We start from the raw sequence: 22,710 nt of genomic DNA on the forward strand, positions 1-22,710 counted from the left end.
CTATTGTTCACCAGTGCCATGCAATGAATTCGCGACTTTGTCTAAGTTCCACAATTTTATGTGGAGGAAGAGGGATAAGACTTTTACTGGACAGTATGCGAGAAAGTTTCAAGGAGACCAGTACCGTGAGTTAAAGATGAGATAAGTGCGGGATGATTCATCATCTCTTAAGAAAACCTGTATGATTTAAGGGTGTCATTGTGTTCTGTTTGCACTGAGTCATTTATCAAATAAATTAACTAGATTCATTTTAATGTCTGGAGTGCAGATTAGACTATAAAAAATCTTTCAAAGGCCAAAAACAAAATACGGAGTCTTGCGTCTTTGAATAAATTAACCAGCGACGAAGTTGAATTTCACCATTTGGCATTTTTTAAAATAGTATGTAGTAGAAAATGATCTACCTTCAGCACTTTTAACAAAAACTGCTTTGTGTTGCACAGGTCAGATTTTAGCATAAAACATTCTAAATTTATCAATTATAATACTTGGCCATAAACTAGGATCATTTATACTCTCTTGATCATATTTCTTATTGTAATTTTCGCCATTATTTTCTGATTTGGTCACATTTGTATAAATACACGATTCTTCAACAAATTTCACCGTTTCAACATTTTCATTGCTAGACTGTGTACTTTGCGTTGAACTTTCTTCTCTAGATGAAGTTTGAATTGTAATTTCTGAAGTTGAAGCTATTTCTTTGCCAGAATTACTTCGTAGCCAAGAGACCTGTGACTTCTTGAAGACACTTTTACTTTTGACTTCTTGAAGTTTAGCTTTTCTTCTTTTTTCTTTTCTGATAATTTCCTTTTTTGACACCCATAGGGATATTTCCTTGGCGTGGACATGGTTATATCTAAGAGTATTAAGCAGTTTAGAGAATGAATTATCAAATTATTATATGCTATATTATAAGCTATTACCTAGTAGGTGAGGTAAGTGATTGTAAATCTATTTACCTTATATTAACAATATTTAGCACACTTGCACAAGACTAATATATATATACTATGAACTTCATATATATCCAAATCCGCCAACTGCTACATTTAAACTTCCTTAATTATTTTCATTCCGATCAAGGCCGGTGAAGCAGTAATGCAATGTGCATTGCTAGGAGTTGATCGTTTAATTTATCTTCGTTTTACTTTTTGTTTGAGCAACTTAATATAAACAAACATAATAGATGCACGCATAAAAAATATTACAATCGATGCAGAAAAAAGTATATAATTGATGATTTACAAGTCCATTTGAACCCAGCCGCTTTTCTGCCACTAGCGCCCAGAAGTTCCGCCGCTCTATCTTAACATGTCTGAAGGGATTTTCTTTATTCATAAATCAACTCCCCCGTTCTTTTATAGGTATCACTGCTATCATTGCCTAATTACGGCGTCAGTCGAAGCTCAGCCAGCCACGTGGAAAGAAACTTGTATACTTTCAGTACGTGTTTCAGAACACTATTTTAATTCTTAATCACGGTGGGGCCCTCCTCAGTCGCGGGTCCCGGGTGCATAGCACCCACCGCACCCTCCAGATGGCCGGCCCTGACCAGCACATTTCTTTCTTTGGATTAGAAGAAGATAAAGCATGCATTTTCTTGCAAATAGGCCTTGTTTATACAATTCAACACACATGATATATGTAGATAACCGAGTTCTTTACACTGCAGCGAGCTCTCTTTCAAATTCCGGCTGACATGAATGGTCTATATTTTTTTAGAAATCTATTTCAAGTATCTATCCTAAAATATATTGTAACTACCATTGAGGTAGTGGCCCGGGGTCTTGATCTTAGGACATTCTTTGATCAATGAAAATAGATGTATCGATTTTTCTTCTATAGGACATTTCATTTTTAAAAAACTGAAAAACTAAATTTTATCAAGATATTTATATTCTTATTTTTTAGCGAAGAAATTATTTTTAAAATTTAAAATAGAGTTTATTTCTTAATAAATAAATGTAAAAACAATAATTTGAATCAATGAAATTTAACATTTATAAAATTAACCATTTGCTTCTTTAACAATTAAATGCAGAGATTACCGATTTAGAAAACAAAGTTTTTGCCACCCAAATGTAAAAATAAGGTATGCTGAATAATTCGTTAGTTAATATGTTGCCTTAATAATACATGTATATGACATTGGATAGCTTCGGATATCGTATTCCTTTTTACTTAACAGGAAACACGGAGAAAAGATAAAATATAAAAGCAAAAAGTCAGAGACTTTTTCCGATTTTTTTTTCTTCGCTTTAAGTGCATAAACCTATTTTTAATTAAGAAAATGATCAACCATAACTAGAAGAAAGTGATTAAGATTATCAGAAACAATAATAGGCGCTTTATTACCATCTGGTGTTCTGGGGGTCTCAAGTCTAGATACAGTCCTGTCCTGCGAGTTTGCCGTGATAAGTTTTCGCCTTGGCTTGGTTGCTTCTATGAGTCATAGTATATTTCAGCCGTTTCCAGATTTTAACGCTTTTCTCTATTTTGAAGTCTTGACGTGCTTTTCAGAATTGAGCATATGATACTCTCTTCTTCATTAAAAGTGTAAAAATATGTTAAATTCAGTTTTAACCCAATAGCCAATATAATAAAAATTAAAGACACAGGTAGAAATACGCAAAACTTATAAAAAAAATAAGGGATTGACAATATTTTTTATCAATTTAAACTTTGCCAAATTTACAAATTTATTGGACACAAAATGGAGTGCACAGTCTTATTCGTTAATAAAATTTTAAAAAAATATGAAATATTTTAGTATATGCCAAATATATATATTTGGTATATATAATTTGTTCTAAACAACTTTTAAACGGCATAGCGATGAGTTAACAAGAATTTGCGTTACCTGAGGGGTTATTTTTGCTCCTTCATCTTATAAAACAGTTCTTAAATGTTTGTTCCTCATGTTATGTTTCTGAACAGAGATTTGCAATTGGTATTTTAAATTTTCAATTACATATTAAAGTCTGGAGAATGAAAGGGAGTATTTTACAATTCTATAATCGCGTGTATAATCACGATTTCTGTTTTATGTTTAGGATCATTGTCCAGTTAAAAATATTTAATCTAAAACTCAGTTTCTGTGAGCTTTGTTTAACATTTTTTCTTTAGTATGTGCAAATATTTGATTTTATGCATTATTCCATGATAAAAAACTAAATCCTTACTTTATAGGCATACAAGGACTGAGACCCTTATGCTTGACTGTGGGAATGGTGTCAGAAGTAGTTCAGAATTATGTTTCTACATGCATACCTCCGACCATCATTTCCAGAAATGTTAAATTTACTTTCACCACTGAATATGATACTATTTCAAAATTTTCTAGACTCTGAAAGATGCATTTGAGCAGAAGCAATTCATTTATCGTTATTGACTTTGGAAATGAAATTTTTTTTCCCGACAACCTATTATTAAAATTAGCTTTTCTGAGCCACTTCCGATATTTTTTTTCTGCTGAAACATTCTATTGCTGTAGACATAGACATAGAAATATTTGTCTTGAAATATTTACCATTTACTGTGCATAAATAAAACATATAAACATATCTTACAAACTATTATCTTAATAACGCGTTGATGCTTTTTAATAGTTTTCCTCGGATAATTATAATGGTAATCAATTTCAAACGTTCTATTTTATTTTAATCTTTTTGAATTGATTGCTGTAATTCTTTGCATAACCATGTCAGCAGATTAATAAAATTTTAAAGTAATAATTTAATGTTTCTATATTGCTGCAATCATGAGTCTTTATGAAAATACATAAAATTTTTCTTCTCTTTTTTATTTTTGCTTTGTTTCATAATTTCATCTTTATCGATTCTTCAACGGTCCGCATTCTACTATACTTTTTCTTTCTGGTTAATTATATTCATTTACAATTTTTATAAAGTAAGTTGAAGAGCTTGATATAAAGATAAAGAATACATTTCTTTTCGGTTTCTGGTGGAAAGATCTGTATGGCAAAAACTGGTGGCGGTTTAGTTAGATTATTAGAAATACTTGTCTATTACTAGATGAAGGCAAATGGAACAATTGATTCCCAATGCAGCAATGAGGCCGACGTGTAAAGAAAAGGAGGGAAAAAACATTTCGAAGACGATAGTACGAAAGACATGGTGCTTAGAAAAAAGGAAAAGCTGAGGTCAAAATATTGCCTACGCTGGATATACTATCATTGGAACTCAGAAGCTTCTCAAAAATTTAAAGAACATTTTGCATAAGATATTGAATTTGAATCTGGTGATGTAATGGTTTATTTTAAGTACTTCATGTCACAATTTCTCGAAATAAATGAAGAAACAATACCTGCAGTGAATTCTTATAAATTAATATATGATAATAAAGTACAATCATTTTTTCCGAATTTTATGGCAATACTGAACATTTACAGATGTTTGTCACAAATGCTAGTGGTGAACAAAATTTTAAGAAATTGAAGTTACTGAAAAACAGTTATAAGTTGTCAACAAATCAAGAATGCATGAACTCTGACTTTAAGGCCAGTGAATATGAAATATTGGAAATAACTTATTTCTAAGATATGTTAACAGAATATCTATAAAACAAATTGAGGAAAGCTACAATATGAAATTGTAAATATAATAGATATAAGATTTAATTTGCATTATAATTTTATAATATTGCCCTTTTATTTCAAAAATGCACAATCCTGTAGCTAAAAAGTATATTGTGTAATTTTTTTTTTTTTTTTTAAATAAAACATTTTGGTGATTTCGGCTTGTGCTATCATTTTTTTCCTTAAAAATTGCTTTACTGACAAATATTTTAATCGACTTTTAAGTTTTTAATTAAATTTATTATCTAATTTTTAATTAATTTTAATAAGATCTTAAATTTCAAATAAATTAAGTGTTTATTTAAATAGGATAATAGTAATTTAATTATTTCATATATGCATTCTTATTAAAAAAAGTAATATACAAATATGAAATTGAATAGAAAATACCATTCAGCCCTTTGGACAATGGCCGTTGACACTATTTATTCCAATTCGAAAGGAATATAAATAGTAAATGTTTTCTTTTGATTGTTTCCAGTTCATAATAAAAATCATTATAGTTCATAAAAAAGCTGACGATTTATGAGCTCAAACCATTTTTTTTTAATTGAAAAAGTTGCCTTTTTAAAAAAATTTCAATAAAGAGAAACAAAAAATTATTTAAAAATAATTTTTTAATTTTTTTTAATTCCTTTTCAAACCAAAATTTGGAAACGGCCGCTGTAATGTCTGTCCCATTTAGAAAATATGTAATATAGGAATCACCTTCACTTTAAATAAAGAATATTAAAAAGTAAGTATGAAGATAAATTTAAAAGCACAAATAAATTTTCTTCACATTACCTCCTTATCATCACTACAATTCATCTAATAGGGTCTTTTAGCGCCTGTGATCTCAAGTTGTCAAATTCCACCACTGTCCAGTTGCAGTTTCAGCCCCAAGGGTTTCTAATAGGCTTAATACTCTTGGAAACTTCAGTGTTAGCGTCAATAAAGAAATATGATTTCAATTTTTTCATTTGATCCTTTTTAATGCATTCAATTAATATGTCGTTTGCTTTTGATTATTGTTCTATAATTATAAGGATCGGTTGCGTTTTTATAATAACCTTACCTGATTCGAAACCTCACAACTGAACCTGAGACAAAGTTGGCTTGAGTTTGGGGGATATAGCTTTTTTTCTGGTCTTATTTAGAATTGTATCATCTTATTTACAACTTATTAATTTGTCTTATTTACTTACATCGATAGTTAAACATATACATTTGGTTACAGCCAACCACTCCGTTGCTACAGAACAAAGGTGTATAAACAGGGTTTTTTTGCGATTGACTGTTAAGTTCATCTACTGTCCAGCTACGCCTGTAGTCAATTTCCCGAACTATAACAGTTTCTTTGGAAAGGTTGGGCCCCTCCCCTTCTCTATAGGCACACTACGTCGAAACAATCGTGTGCCTGTAGTCATCATTAGAGATGCAAAATCCACGATTTTTTGAATAACAAATAATTTTGCTATTGTTATTTTTAAATATTTGTTCCAAATATCTGTTATTTCAATCATATTATTAATTAAAAATTAATACGTAATATTAAATATAAAATTTATTAATTGTAATTAATACTTAATTTACTAATTTAAGTAACGTGTGATTGAATTAATTTATCTATTTCAGCTTAGTTCTTAAATATGATTTTTTTTTCCAAAACTATTTATTTAATTTCTTTATTGGAGTAAACCATTTTCTGAAAAATTTGAATTAAATATATATGCAATTTCCTTAAATTGTTTACTTTAGTTCTATATTCTACCAATAGATGGTGCCAGCAGTAAACGGAATATATGCAAAGTGAAGTCACAAGCAAGGATTTGTATGGAATAGTGCATCATCAAATGCGAATATCGGAAAGACAAGGTTACTCTCATGAAGTGGAGCGGCGACTTCACACTTTCCAGTGAAGTCACTGCTCCGATAAATTTCAATGATATGAATTTCAATGATACGATAATTCCAATAACTGGTCCGTTCACTTTTCAATCCATTCACATATTTCTCTTCTTCTGTTTTGTTCGAGAGCTTCCATTGGACAGATCGCATCGATTGTTACTTTCCTGTGAAGTCACCGCTCCGGTAAATTTCAGTGATATCGTATCGATTGTTACTTTCTATCGTGATCCAAAACCTGTAATCGAAATATCAGCAGTGAGATCGTATCAAGGATTTGAATCACACCCCTCTTTGAAAAGTATTGATCACTGGTATTTGTGACTTTATGATATTGGTTACGTAATAACCACTCGTAAAATATTCGTCAGCCCTAGTCATCATCCTCTACTAGCCGCTTTCTTGTTCGCGGTGGTTGGCACTCAGCCACAAGCGTCAGGGCAAGCCCGACCACAAGCATCTCCCTTTCACCTGGCATCTTGGAAAACCGAGACCCAGGCCTTACCTAACTTATCCCACTTTTACTTTTTAGATGTTCCCAACAATTAGACACTCTAATCAATTGTTATCATATTCTCCTTCGTTATCCAATTACGCTCCTCAACAAACTAACCTCTCAAATTAATTTCTCCATACATGTCAAACACAGGACTATTACATCTAACCGGCAGTCACCATTCACAACTTTCAACACTATTTAAGTAGAGATCTCACTCCAAGGTTGAGAACAGCCTTTAAATTCCCTTTCCACATACGTGTCAAAATTAAACATGACCTATCCTTATAGGTCTTTGTGTCCTTTTTTGTGAGTGAATCAGGCCGATTATTTTCCAAATTTAACTTCCAAGTTGTTATTTTCACCTTGTTAATAATTCTCCGATACATGCCCAATCAACCGACTAACACTAATATCACTCCAACAAATTTCGTCTCAGTTAAAATAATATATTCTCTCGATCTGTGCATCAAGTGCCATTTTGTACTAACTTATAATCGTTCAGGAGACCTACTAGTCTGTACACCCAAAGAAGACGTTCTGTCCCTTATTAGCCCCATCAGTGTTCTTGAAGCTTTCTGCAACAGATAATCAATGTCAAGGCAACACATTTCGATAAGATTCTTTTACTGTAATTGCAATCTAAAAGTCTTATTCTGTGCTTTATCAATCACTAATTTATTACTAACTTCTCAAAATGTGAATCAAGTACCAGAATAATTACTAATGTCTATCAGATAAAGTACGTCCACCATCTTTCCTTTAACTTACCTACTAAACTGGAAACGTTCTATTCATCCAAACCTACTTCCACAGATTATTCTCTTGATAATATCAATGAATAATCTCCATTTCTGCCTCCACAGAACTTAAATCCACAAACAATTCTACATTCATTTAATTCATGATGATTAAAGATCTAAGAAATTGCACAATATGCGATTAATAAAAATACAAAATTAACATTATGAAAACTTGTATTAAGAATAGCTCTTTCTATAATAAAGCTTGCATCGAATATCTTTTAGTTGTCATTTTGTTCAGTTATATCAAACTGAATACAATTTCTTAAAATTTGGGGTATTTCACCTGTTTTTTGTAGCTCTTGTTCAATCTGAAAACCTTTATCTTCTATCAAAACATTACGTGGCTCTAGCATATCTATAAATTGGTTTTTAATAAAAGTTTTTTGTCCGATATATCGCAGTATAATAGTGAAATGAAGCTGATATCTCTTGAAGACATACCTATAATTTTTATACAATACTTTTAAAAATATTTGAGTTTTATGTAGAAACTGGAAGCCATTGTTTATTTTGCTGGGTCGAGCCGGATTCTCAAACAAGCAAAGTAGTATCATTATCAAAGTAAAGAGCTTAGGAAATCGCAACTTTGAGGGGGAGGGGAAGCCTCCAGAATTTTTTTTGTAGTGTTTTCAGAATAATTTAATTTTATACCTTCATTCAATTTACAAAGGCCGTGCACTCAGGCTTATTTAAATTAGAAAAAAAAATATCGTTTAAGGAAACATTATTTATTCTGACAATATTCTTATTTAATTATCTTTTACAAATTTTACATTAAATTGCCTTGTAATTCTACAAAATCATTTTCTTTGTAATTAAAAAAAGTCCAATCCTGTAATTAAATAGAATTTAGATTGTTTTAAAAAATTTTGTCGGTATTTTATTTTTTTACTACTTTACAAAAAAATATTTTTAAATTTAAATTTTTTATACGTGACAAATCTCTTGATAGTGATTCGCAATATGATATTTTATCATTTCAGTTTGTCAAAATTTGTTGTTTAAAACACTTTGATATAGAGATGAAATAAAAATCAATTAAAATGCGTACGACTTTAGAAGTTAGGAAGGAGGGAAAGGACCCCAAATGCCTAAGGGTACTTAGAGGGCTTAATGATGTCCTGCTTTTGGATCATAGGTTTTTACATTAGAAACTCAATGCAGTCAACAATGACTCTACAGTCTGTTATTTAATTAGATAGAAAGTACGTAACAATGTTTTAAATATAATGATGAAACTCATTCATCAAAAATTCAATTGCGTGCTTCTGTCTATGTTAAAATTAAGATCAAAAATTGTTTACTTTGGATATTAACTTTTTAGTAGGATTTAAACTCCCGCTTTTATTTTGTAGTATACATTTCTTAATTTTCGCGTGAGTAATTTATAGTAGACTGATTAAATTAAATTCTTGTTTTTCAGAAGCATTAATAACAATGTGGAATTTTAAAGAAATTATATTTGAAGTTAATTGTTTAACAGCCAAAAATTCTATAATCTATACAAGGAAGCTGGTCGTCAAATCCGGCTAGTTTGTGAAGATCCTCTTCAGTACTCGGAGAATAATATATTGAGAAAACCTTTATTTGATAAATTTTATCAGTGCCCTCATCTTTTTGTCTTCAACAACGTTCTCTGGATTGAAGGTCCTTCCCGAATAATCTTGTTATTCTTGCTACTCTTGTCAAATACTTATGTATAGGATAAAAACAGAGTACATCCCACTATAATCAGAGTTAATATAATTTTAATCATTCATCCTTTTACATTTATATACTAACCAAGTATTTTTTAGACACCGCATTGTATTTACTTATAATAAAATATATCGACTATAAAACTTGACCTAGATTTGAACCATCTTTTTGTGAAATATTTACTTATTAAATAAGTCACCAAGAAAATTATTCACTTCTATCCAGGTTTAATATTTTAGTAATAGATCATTTTAAGTCGAGAGTGATATTTTTTGCAAATGGAGCTTGTTTACTTATATCAATTACATTAAGATAAAGATTATAAGGAAACAAAGATGATATAATGTCATATTAACATTTTAAAGCTTTCTAATTACATTCTAACTTACTAGAAATTTCATTAAATATTAATGAAGTAAGTTAGAATTGCACTCGCTGTTTTATTCAATCTTTTTGCCAATTCTCTCCTTAAGAGTTTTTTTTTTTTTAATAATTAGTATATCTTCATCTTCAGTTACCTATGAATGGTGAATGGGCACTCGTTGAGGGAATTTCCTTCGAAGTGATCTGGACACATTCCCGAGCTTGAAGCAGGCGTAAAACCATCTATTCTTATGTCAACGACCCAAGCTTGCAACAAGAAGGGATAATTGAAAGGAAATTTTAAAAATGTCCTATCATTACAATCATTTTTGCATTAAAGTACCCTTAAGTACAAAAATATCATCTTCATTTAAAGATGGAATGAAAATAAAAGTATGAAAAGTAAATTATCGATAATAAACAAAAGATCCGCTTAATACTATGGTGGGAATGCTAATGGAAGATTCCTTGATGAAAGCAATGCGAATGATATTTAGATGGCATGCGCAGTCGTATACATCATGTGATGTTTACTTCATGTGAATCAACCTTATTAGCTGCTGTTCTTTCTACAATGTCAATAGTTTGGTGTGAAACTATCATTTTAGTATTTCTGAAAATGTTTAAAACATTTGCTTACGTTCTGAAATTAATAATTATGCCACCCTTTTCATCATTCGTCTGTATTTTGATCCAGACTTTATTTTCGAATATAATCTTCGATGTTTCATAATATATTTAGCTTAACAGAAGCAATCCAAAAAGTGGGATGTCTGTTAAACAATAATTTAAAGCTATTCATCAAATATATTTTTTTAGACTCAAAAATTATACAAATGCAAGAAATACAAATTATACCGCTGAAGCATTCACGCAAATACTTCGCATTTTGAATGCAACTCTTTCTGTTTGATTAATGCCCATTTTGAAGGAATTATTGGAAGCATATTTCATAGTTACGAATCGTAAAAGGATGGCAAAGTTAGAAGTACAAGCAGGCAGTCCGATTTTCCAACTCACACTAATGCCTCGACATTTGACCGAGGATGATAGATAAAATGTGAACTAACCCGACATATATGGCGTATGTTGAATGGTATTTGATCTTCATCCAAGGATTTATCCGCTCATAAAATGAAATTCTTCCACCAGTTCTTGGTAAGGATGTTCTTGGTAAGGATACTGAATATTATATGCTATATATTTGTCCCATCTATAATATAGAAGCACATACATACATTATATATATATATAATCTTTTTAACCCCTCGACGTACGAGATTGTTTGACCTCCTAATTAGACGAAGCAACCTATTTAGAAGATTTATTTTTTTTAAAATCCATTTAAGAACTTGAAGAGCACTCGATGTATTTACACAGGTCAAAGCAATTTTCGTCTTTGTAATCAATTTCTAATTTAATTATAGATTTAAATATTATAGTCTATAATTCTATGCATGATAGTGAACTTCATAGCAGGTAAAAGTACTTTTTAGTTTTTAATACATTGTATTCTCTGCTTTCATTTTTTTTATCTGCTTTTTACTTACGATTTTTTCTGGCAGTAGAGATGGATTTCAAAATTCAAACAAGGGGGGAAAAAACCGGTTTCAGTTATCAAGAATTCTTTTTTCTTCCTTTATTAGCATCTTATATTGATTATTTTTTACGTGAATATTAGTTCCTGATAATCTCATTTTTTTTGTAAATACATTTTCATTCCATTCTATTGTTTCTATGATTTGGAACTATTTATTTGAATACTTATTGTCCAAATAGTTTTCTTCCATATTTGCTTTGTGTTAAAAATCCTGTGGAAAGCCTCAATTATGGGGATGAGAATTTGTTGCGTAAGTAAGCAAATTATCGCTTTTCTGGAAAGTACGCTAATAATGGTGTTACTTGGTTAGCAAGTCAATCGCCAATGACGGGTAGTACCTCTGTTCGAGGGTCGTCACATTTATTACTTTCAATGGAATTTATTATATGTCAGTCTTAAAACCCAAAATTGCTATTCGCAACAGCCGGTTTATTCATTTCATCCCAGATGCTTAGGCTGAGCGTAATATATTTCTGTTGTTATTGTGTAATAAAAGCATTAATTAAGCATTTGTTATTGTACATTAAAAGCATTTTTTAAAGAAAAGAAATTAACGAGATCTTTTTACATTTTAACGATCTGAATAACGATATGTTTCTTTTCAAAATGTCCTGAGATTTCTATGCTTCTAATATCAACAATGTATCGTGCTTTCTGTGATAAACTGGCTGGGTGACTGATAAATCCGAAATTGCATCGCGCTTAGGCCATATAATTTAGAAGTTGACGCTATTGTACAATAGTATATATAAAGTAATTCGTTTCATTGCAGAAATGTTTGATTTGTACTTTTGCATATAAATAGTGATTTAAAACAACAATCTTCATACAGAAAAAGTTTAAAAAATTGCTTGATGTTGGAAGGTTAAACTATTTTTTAACGTCTTACTTGAAATTTTAAAATCTTTATTTAAATGCATGAAAATTTTCTTGAGATGGGCAAGACCGGCTTGAAGGGAGATGAGTGAGATTTCCATGATTATTGTCATTTTTGTCAAATCAATCAGAAAATTTTGAACAATAATTAACCATGATATTTTATTCTGAACATTATCAAATTTGAAAAAATACGATTGCAATGTTGCATACAGTCATAAGGATTTATCAGTCCTTATGTCAAAACCATCTCAGATTCGCATTTTTACGAAATATTCACTGACATTTAGTTGAATATTTTTTTTTTTAAGAAAGAAAAAAAAAACTTTTTGAACATGAAATTGGTATAACTATGTTCGCTCCTTTTAAGAAAAATGTCGATTCTGCTTTACATGAAAATGATGCTCTCATTCGTCAAAACTGACTTTTTACTTATAGGTTAAACTTTAAACTGGAAGTCCTGTTTTCATCTGTATTGTTTCTAATATAATTTGAAATTTAATTATCATTAGTTATGAGATAAAAAAAATTTCCAAATCGAGTTTTAAATTCGTTATGCTACATTTATCATTTTAATTCTATTAAAATATGGAGGAATAGATTTCAGATCAATCCTAGAATGTTTTTATGGAATGTACTTATACTTTTACATATACTTTTGTATGGTATGGAATGTATCATATACTTTTACGTGTGCTTAGGATAATTTTCGATATCTGAAACACAAAAGAATTGAGAAAAACAAATTTCATATTTATTTCACACAAATGTGAATCGGTAAAATAATTCTTGAATCTCATTCAATTCAAAAATAATTTTAGAAGAATTGTAATGTCTGTATGTTAAATTACAAATGGCTTTAGATTGAAACAACTAATTATTGGATTTCGTAAATATTTCATAAGTAACATTTAAATTGCAAAATGTTCTACCTTCAATTTTTAAAATTTCTTGCTTTATTGTATTATCACCTTTATCTTGTACAGTTTGTAATGCAATTCGAATCAGCATATACTTTAAACATTTGGATAAAGTTGCTTTTTTAAAAAACAGTTGACTTGATATTCCCGATATTTAAAGAAATGATCTAAATTAAAGCTCCCTAAAAAGAAAGCTCAGGCCAAAAATTTTTAAGAGGAAGAAAAAAATTCTATATCTGTTATTCATAAATTTATTTAGGACAATTTTTTGTATTCATTTTCCACTTGAAATTTTTTTGATTTTCAAAATTTTAATTCATTATTTTTCCTAAATACTTTTTGAAGTTTTCGTTTGTCTGTTTTTGTCCTTCTTTGAAGTTCTATGATTAGTATACTGTAGAGTAATGAATCTTATGCGCAATAGAATTTTCTAATTTTCAAAAAAGTACAGGTAAATGAAAGAAAATTAATATATATATATATATATATATATAATATAATAAATGAAAGAAAGAAGGTATATTTCACAGAATGAACACTTTTATATATTTAACAATTTCAAAATTATATTTTAAGTCAGCAAAATTCATCATAAAAACCGACATTTTTTATATATCTGCTTTCCCCCAGAAATGAAATGCTCGCCTTACTTCCGTTCTTTCCTTTATAACTAATTTCCACAGTTTGATTTATGGGCCATTTTTTTAAAAAAGAAGCATATTATATTTATAGAAGTCTATAATTGTTTTCACTTGCTTTTATAATAAGGATTACAGGCAATATAGTATTTGTTATTCTTTTTAAGCTTGCCTCTAATTCTTAAGCCATCAAGTGTTTTAATAGGGAATCAAACTTGTTTTCATTGAAATTAAGGATATTGAAAGATTCTTCCAGTTTTCAACTTTGAGTCATGAGTTTGAGTATGAAATTTCTGATAATTTTTCTTTGATCTTGCCCCTAAGAAATGAAAACCAAACAAAAAGCAACTATTTTAAATGGCCTTTTATGTTTACTCACAAGAGATAATATATGTACATCTAATCTGCTCAATTTGGAGCTCGAAAAAGCTTTTCAGACAGCATTTTGAGAGCTCATTATGCTTGCTTTAAAAATATTTTATTGTATGGTGATACATTTTTTCCAACAAAACGTTAACTCTTCAGTGACCAAATAGTAATGCAATGCAGTTAGCTAAATAAAAGCCTTAATCCTCTGGGGATTAACAAATGAAATTAGACAAAATATCTTATTTCTCCGTGAAAGAAATTACAACGGTCACATCTCATAGGTGAATCAAAAAAGTGTTTTCATACTGATATTACGTTACGGGAAAGGGTTGAGTAACGAAAGATAAAACATGAATGTGCTTGCACTAATTTATTTATCGGAATTTCGAAGCGTACCAAGAATTTTCTTGTAGAATTGAAGAAAGAACACATTTGCTGATGAATGAAATGAAAATTAGTTATTATAGACATTTTAATAATGGTTTAAATACTTAAAAACATATTAGCACCTAAAACATTATAAATATTTATTCTTATCAATAGAAATTTTTGATAGATCAGTGACCATTTTTTGCTCAAAAATCTGGAAAGACACAAAATCTACTCAGTGTACATTGCTATGCTATGCTATGCTAAGCTAAGCTAAAGCTGAATTCACAATAGCGTAAATGCTCGAAACAATTTCCCTTCTGTGCTCTAAGTCTATTCTTACTGTCGAAATCCACCACTGGCTAAGGAGAGTAAATAAGTGGTATTAGTATACATTGCACTCTTTATTTTTTACAGGCGCAGAAATTCTAATTAAAATTATTTCATATTTGTGCATCTTTTACTTTAAAATTTGCAATTAGAATGTAGGAAAATAATAATTCAAACCCTGTTAGATAACAAATAATTGAACTTAGAGCATCTGTTTAGCAAACATTAATTTTTTAAACTAATTTCTTATAAAAATAAAGGGATTCGGAAGTCAACCGTGGTGTGAAAATTTGACCATAATTTAACACCTTAATCGTCGTATCCCAGAGGTATCGAATTACCGTTTCTCAAATTATAACTTGAAATTAAATCATTCAAAGACGATGCAATTCGATACAAAATTTACACAAAATCCACAAACACCAAGTATTCTATGGGTTCTTAATTAAATCGGTAAAAGAGTGCATTCCCGAAATAGAACGTGTTATCTAATTAAGTAATTAAAAAGCAAAATAATAAAGGGTTAAAAGGGAAAGCAGGCAATATTTATTTACTTTTATCCGTTATCTAAAATTTCTATATTTGATACTGAATTACCAGTGTTTAAAATGAACTTCTTTTATAGTTAAATTTAAAAGAGTTCATTGAAAGTCTTCAAACAAAATTGGAACTAGGGGGGAAAAAAGGAGCGCGAACGAGCTGTTGGAAGGCTATTTTTGTTGCGACTGCGAGTCTTTGCCAAGTATCAGGCAAAAGTTCACAGGTTTCCTCCGCTACGAGCGACATATTTCATAAACAGAATGACAAAAGGTATCTTAATATAAAAGCAAATGTTTATTGTGTCGAAATTGGAGAAGATAGATGAATAGCTTGTAATCTCCAGGTAAATATTTTGGTAATATTATGAAAATGTCTGGATGGATTAAGCCTAATCGGCAAATTTATATAGTAAACAAAGGGAAATTTTGAGTTATAATTTCATATAGTTGCATTTATAATAATTAGAACAAATTATTGCTGTGATAAACAATAAATGAAAATCAGAAGAATGTATTCATTCAGCAGTGATTATATAAATTTAATGCATCCTTATTAAAGTGCAACAATTTCTTAAATTCAAAATTATTTCGTAGTATTATTTGTTATTAGCAAATAGAAATTAATAATCATATGTCTAAAGAATGCATTTTAGATCTCATTACGGATTTGGTATTTGTATATGCTGAATGAACAATCTTTTTCATGAGAGTTTTAATTTCTTTGCGCTAAACAAAAATTAATAATAATAATGGAATTACATTTTAAATTTAACAAAAATGTCTTACAAATAAGGTAGATGCTATTTTGATAATTTTTAAAAGGATTAGAAACAACGTTTTCATGCAATCCATATTAGTATTTAAATACAACCAATGATATCAGTTAATATAATTTCACTTTATACTTCATTTTTATGTGACTAGAACTAATGCGAAGAAAAATTATTATTTAATCTTCCGGTGGTAATAAGAAATTCGAGATGCCAAGAAGTAGAAATTCTTCATTAAAAGTCTTTAATATTACACTGAAGATATTAAAATAAATTTCTGTAAATTATTATTTATTTTGAAAATACAATCAAAGAAAAGAAAAGTTATAACTCCAAAATTTGTTTTCTTTGTTATATTGTATTACCTCATTCTGCATTTTTCTCATTTTAGTTGAATGTTTTTATTTAAATCTGTTTAAATCTTGGAACTGAAATCTTAGCATTTTTTTGTTAAAAATCCAGTGTTGGTAGCGGAAAAATATTTTTTTAATTAAAAACTTAGGAATTTTTTCATTTGGAAAGAAATCTGTTTCGTTAATTTGTATGCTGATATGTAGAATAGAAAATTTTGAAGATATTTTAAATTATATGTCTATCGGCAGATTTTTTTTTTTTTTCAAATGTACTAGTCTTAAGTTACTCTTTTTTTTCTTCTTTTTTTTTCCCCTATTATCTTCAATCCGAATAGTGGGTTTCGAACAGATCACCTACATAACGCATAATTTTCAATATGACAGTATCGTCAATTTACACATTTTCATATCAGCTTCAATTTTTTAAAGTTAATACTTTAAGCGAACTTTTCTTTCAATGCTCATTTACATAACATGCACCTTAGCTGTCATACTGACAGAGTTTTCGGCCAGAGAGTTAATATTAAAATTTGATATCAAACAATTTATTTAAAAATGAACAAATAAATTTGCTGATTACAATAAATGGCGAATTTGTAAATGCACAAATAAATTTGCTGAATAAAATAAATGGCATTTCTACCATTTGCTTTTAATATATCAGTTTTCTTACTGCTCATACTTCTGACAATTTTAATTTTATTAGTTTTAAAATGAAGAAATTGAGTTTTCACTAAAAAACTTACTATAAAAGGGAATAAGCTAGGTAATTTTAGTGTGCACCAGCATATTTAAATTAAATAAGCTCAATCTTTAATATTTTGATCAAATTTTTTTGTTTACTTTTTATCATTTTTTTTTTTTTTTTTTTTTTTTTTTCATTTTAAAAAGTAAGTGGCGAGTAAGTTTGGGAAGTGAAGTTCGAGCTCAGTTGTCGTTCTCGACCAGGTTATTATTCAAAATTATAATGTAGCTTCAAATAAATGCTTAGATTTGTTTCGTTTTCTAACGTATTGGAATAATCGTTCAACATTTTTTTTTTTTTTATCATTTCTTTTCTATGACTCAACATAAAACAGTTTGAAGAAAAATTAAATTTATTCCCAATGTCTTTTTAGAGCGATTGTTTAAATAATAGAAATTCTGAGGTGGAAGTAAAAAAATCATACAGAATTATAATTTTTTACGTTAAACTAGTGATTCAGCACTAAATAAGCACCCAATTTAAAGAGGTATTCTTTGTGTGTGTGTGTGTGTGTGTGTGTGTACACGCGGAATGTTTTGTTTAACCCTTTAACAGTTGTAGCCGCGCGTCATACTCTCATCGGATTATAGCATCCTTAACTTATAAGCCAAAATTAAATAGCTCAAAGACGCTTGAATTCCATGCAAAAATTACACATAATCCTCAAACTCTTACACAAATCTTAGTTGAAACAATAAGATAGTATATTTCTGAAACGAAAGGTGTATTCTAATTAAACAGTAGAGGTAACTAATCCATTAAAGATATAGTTTTCAATAAATTCCCATATAACATGCAAAAACATGCCAATTTAAACCCAGATTTGGTTTTAGTTTTGAAAATAATAGTGAAGAAAACTAGTTTTTGACGCATTTAATCGTTAATATAGGTACAATGATAATTATAAAAAAAAAAAAAAACTGCTTCTAAGCATTTTAAAGAACAGATTTAGACATCAAAAAATGTTAAAATATTTCACTAGCACTAAATTTCACAGGAGCTGCTCTTTACAAACGGAGGGCAGGAGTAAGAGAATCGATTCCATTAAAAATTCGTTGGGCTCATCGATATAGAATATATTTAATATGCAGTGGACCACATTTTGTCAGAAAAAATATGATGTAAAAGTTTGGAGAGTGAAGTTCCAGTTCAATTGGTATATCCGTCATTTGTCTCGATACGAAATTGTTCTCAATATAGTAATTGAATTCCTTTAAAATGAGACAAAATGTAACTAAATTAACTTTTTGGGGAGGTAATATTATCTGTTTCGTTTTCTCCGAAATATTTTAAGATCTTAACAACATTTCACATGAGCATAGAAAGTGTGAAGTACGCGCATGCTTTGGCAACACTTTAGACAGTGGAAGTTCGGCATCCCGCTCGCCAAACTTCAGAGAGTGAAAAGAGTGGAGTGCCACACCACACCATTAGGAGAAAGTTTCACTTCGGAGAATTTAGCGTGGATTAGGTCAGCGTACATGGTAGATCTTTGTCTGAATCTGATTTTGAGTCTTCGACTCTTCGGTCACAAAACCGAGACTCGGTTCTTCTTTTATTTTTGCGCCCTATCCGCTATGATTTATAGCTAATTTATTTCTAGATTTCCCATAAAACTATTCATATTTTGCATTTAATATAGTAACAATATTGCTAGAAAAGTTTTAAGTTTTGTGTCTAACATAGTGGATTCATTAAGACAAAAAATCTTGAAAACTTCGATTTCATTTTTGATGTTTTATATGAATAGTTTTAAGAGAGATGTAACCTTAAGAATGATATTTTTGAGTGAATCTTTGAGCCTTACGGAGAAAAAAAAAAAAAAAAAAAAAAATTCTAAGATTAAATTGTGAAAATTTTATTTCAATTTTATTCTAAACCAACCCTATTAGTCCATAGGATATTTATAAACATACTTCTCCTGTTAGTTCTAAATACTAGTATGGTCCCATTCATGTAGTGAATGTTAATGACCGCTTTTATACAGTGTGTATTCAAGTACTGCGTCTTTACTTCTCTGCGTTCCTGAAATTTGTTGAGCTTGATTTTGGCAAGTTTGTTTATGGGTCTGAACGTAGTTCAAAATTACGATATGAGTATCCAAATAACCCTCATGTAGATTAATGAAATGAAGTAATCAATGCTTTGTAGGAACCCAAATATATATATATTTTTTTTATTTTCTTATATTTATACATCATGTAACTTCGTAAAAAATAATAAGTTAAATATAAATTTAAAAATGTATATGGTTTTTACTGTAAAGTAAAAAGAAAGGCTGTTCGAGATAAAGGCAGTTGTGAGAAGAAAATAATTAATTAAAAATACTTCAAGTATCAGATTCGTAAAAAAAATTTTTAGTATAGAATTTAGTGGTGTAAAATCATTAGGAAACAGTGTTTCTTCATCTGTTATCTTCTTATTTAAAGTTTTTCTAAAGAGGACTCGATTACGAAATATAGAGTAAAATTTCTGGCAGGTACGGGATCATTAACAAGCTTAAAAATTGCTATGAATGGCCGATCGAATTCTGAAAATTCAACAAATGCTTATATTGTATTAAATTGCTTTTGTCAATCAGAATGAACAAAGAGCAAAATCTGTAGCTTTACTGTTAAAACCTAAGAGATATCCTCTTTGATTGTGGGTATAAGCCTACTTGGCTAGAGTAAGGAAATCGATCAGGATAACACAGAGTATGCATAAAACTAAGTAATTGATTCGTCACAATGAGAATACTGAATGGATTGCTCAAATTATAGGTAAATCAGATTTCCTATACTTCGTTTCTTGTTTATGAAACCAACCGAATACTCGTAGTATCTTGTCTTCCCATTCTCGTACTTTATCTCAGCTAAATTTTCTGTAAATATAGAATTAAAATTCTGAGGTTTATTTATTATTTTACTGCGAATGAATCAAATTGTGACATAAATATAATCCAGACTATTATAAAGTTTACGTTCCATTTCTTTTAAGGTTTTTGCTTTCTCCAAAAAATATTATTAAATCGCCACTAAAAATACTTCGGTTATTAATAAAAAATGAGCATAGCAAAATATGTTGACCTTCTCATACTTTCATATAGAACAAAGAGAAAAGCAACCTTGAAGTGAACTTATATCCCCCGCCCCCAATCTAGCAGTATTTTTCGGATTTAAATTTGGCGGACACATTCATTCATTCTGTTTAGATCATAAAAACTTTTATTCAAATTCATGCCGGTGCATTGTTTCTTTTTCTATAAAAAGACATGCATCAACTACTTGTAAAGATACGATTTGATAAAACACATTAACAAAAATATTTGTTTAATATATTTATTTGTTATCAGAAACTATTATATTGAGAACCAAATTTAGTTTGTCCGCAAAAGGCATAATTGAAATGATTTATACACAAAGAATTATTACCTCATTTAAAAATTATTGATATTTATAAGTTTTCATTTAATTAATTTAAATTTGAATTAAAACTTTCGCAATAACCATTTTCTCGTTATAAGTGAATCATAATTGATGATAGTAATTAAAGAACGCTTAAAATAAAATAAGTAGATTTTTTTTATCTTTTTATTTACAAATGTTTTTATTAAAGACTCATCCAAAACAAGCTTTTACTTGCACATTGTTAAAGCATAATTCTTTTCTTTTTAGAATGCTTCCATATCTTATGCTGAAGCATTTGAAAAATTATGAATTAAACAAAAATACTCGATAGTTCTGTAAAATCTTTTTGCTGGGGATTTTCCTGAGACCTTTATATATTCCGTCTTTCTGTTTCACTGTTGAACTTTTGTTAACAGTATCACTATTTGCCTTTCCGTATCTTTATCAGCGTTCAGGTATTCTAGAAATGAAAAATTGAAGTCCATTCCCCCCTCCCGTAATTATCCACATATTTGGTTCAACTTCTAGTGAGTTAAAATCTGTAGTGTGACTTCTTCAAGATCATCTGAAAATTTTTTATGTTTGAAGTGTGCCACTTTACGTGCTCTTTGGAATACATTCCAAGCAGTGAAAAGAAATAGCTAATCGATTCAAAAGCTAAGAGATAAAGAAAAGCTAAAAATATAATAGATATTATTATTATCATCTCTTCGGATTCACTTACGTCGAAAAGGCAGTTATTACAAAATTTTTACGGCAATTATGCTAATTATTATAATGAATTTTTAATGCAACGGAAAAAAAAACGAAAAAAAAAATCCTATCCTCCAGGCAATATTCAAATTTAAATTAAATATGAAATCTTATATAGATAATAAAAATATGAAGGAAGTCACAGTTCTTTGTGTCTCGATCATTTCATCTTTAACTTTTGCTGTCAGAAAAATTAAATCTGGCCCTCAACAATTGCCAAAATATTAATTTCCAGTAATAAATAAACGTATAAATATTTTTGTAAATGTTTCATAACAATTCGCATCTTTAATGGGCCTCTCATATAAGTAGTTGACGCGTGTCTTTTTATATGAAAAGAAACAATGGTCTTGCGTGAATTTGAATAAAATTTTGTATGGTCTAAACTGCACACATGAACATGTCTGTAATATAATCTGTATAATATCTGAAAAAACTGCTAGATTGGGGGAGGGGGGGGGAGGAAAGAAAAAAACCTGTAAGAATTTCATTTTAAAACTGATTTTAATTTTGTTTGATATTATGAATATTACACCAGATTAGTATATTTTAGTATGCCCATTCCATAATGGTACCAGAAATGTTTTTAGAAATAGTTCAGAATACTTTTTGGATAAAGCAAATTTAAAAAAAAAAGATAGAAAGTAAGAATAAGTTTAAGAAAATTCTATTTCAGTATTTCACGAATGATATAGAAAAGCTTACTTATTTTTTACTCGTTATAAATACGCAATTCTTGTATCCTTAACCCATTCGAGACTGCGCATTGTTTTTTTGAGGGGTGGTGGTGGTTATTTTCAGAAGTTGAAATTATTGAATTGCAGTGATATTGAAATACTACTATTGCATACACGGTGTACTTTTGTCTTTTTGACTCGGACATTCTTTGCGCTAACGGTGTTTGGACTGTTTCGAATAGGTTAACTCGTGGATAATGCATTAAATTTATTTGTTATAGTGAAATTCTTATTAAAATCGAACTCCTAACTTATATTGTGCTTTTACTGTTCATTCGAGACCTGTTTTAATAAGTTAATATCAATAAAGATTCCATCTATAAAATGTTGAGGTGTTTTTTGTATACTGTTATTTTTAGCTATGGATCCCTATAAAATGCGATTCTCTGGAAAGTTTTCCAAAAGAAATTGTATGATTCCATTATATAACGTCTAATAGCTGATACAGCAAATTGGAATGGAATATTTTGAA

At 29.4% G+C, this 22,710-nt stretch overlaps 1 protein-coding gene across 4 annotated transcripts in view; it reads left to right on the forward strand.

Moving 5' to 3' along the window:
* Positions 1-15,716: 15,716 nt before the first annotated feature.
* LOC129958259 (focal adhesion kinase 1-like) overlaps positions 15,717-22,710 on the forward strand; it is a 104,693-nt gene continuing 97,699 nt past the window's right edge. For all 4 annotated transcript variants that reach the window (XM_056070575.1, XM_056070578.1, XM_056070576.1 and 1 more), the window contains exon 1: positions 15,717-15,835. The gene's annotated coding sequence lies outside the window, so the exon portion shown is untranslated. The remainder of the gene's footprint in view (positions 15,836-22,710) is intronic.

The sequence above is a fragment of the Argiope bruennichi genome, chromosome X1 (assembly GCF_947563725.1).
Source record: "Argiope bruennichi chromosome X1, qqArgBrue1.1, whole genome shotgun sequence".
Classification (NCBI taxonomy): domain Eukaryota; kingdom Metazoa; phylum Arthropoda; class Arachnida; order Araneae; family Araneidae; genus Argiope; species Argiope bruennichi.